This window comes from Brassica oleracea, chromosome C3 (genome assembly GCF_000695525.1).
Source record: "Brassica oleracea var. oleracea cultivar TO1000 chromosome C3, BOL, whole genome shotgun sequence".
Lineage (NCBI taxonomy): Eukaryota > Viridiplantae > Streptophyta > Magnoliopsida > Brassicales > Brassicaceae > Brassica > Brassica oleracea.
The window spans coordinates 51,793,832-51,794,480 of NC_027750.1; positions in this window are offsets into that span (position 1 = coordinate 51,793,832).

Here is a 649-nt window from a genome sequence, read left to right on the forward strand (position 1 = left end):
TGGTCGAACCGTCCCGTACCCGGACCATCGGCTCGCCCAGTAACCGTCCCAGACTCGTCCACACTGATCCGAACTAAAATCCACCGTTCACCGGATTGAACTGATCTCCAGCTGTTCCCAGCTGAGTGAGCTAGTCTACCAGCTCCCGTGAGCTGAATAGAACTTAGTGAACTGACTACCAGCTGAACCAAGCTGATTGAACTCACACCAACACTCGTCCAGCTGCCTAAACACCCACTCAACTCCTTTAACCTTGTTTCCATCCTATCCTGGTTAAGTCTCAGCTGACTGATGCCCTTAACCTTCATTTAGGGCCATGATACGCTTGTCTCAAGGTCCAATGACCTGACTGGTGCGTCTCCCCGCACCATGGCCCGTCCAGATAGGATCGGGGACATGACATTTACCTTATTGAGATTTTATGTGCTTAGATGCATCAAAATCATATTTATTGAGATATGATCTCCATATATTCGGATATATCTATATTTCCTATTCTACCGACTTAACATTATTGTATTTGGTTTAGGAAGATATCTTGAGAGATGTATATATACTTTGTAATCATTATTATGAGGAGTCAAGTTGATATTCAGTAATTCATAACTTGTCAATATTGACCAAGTGCTGATTAGAACACTTATGCTGG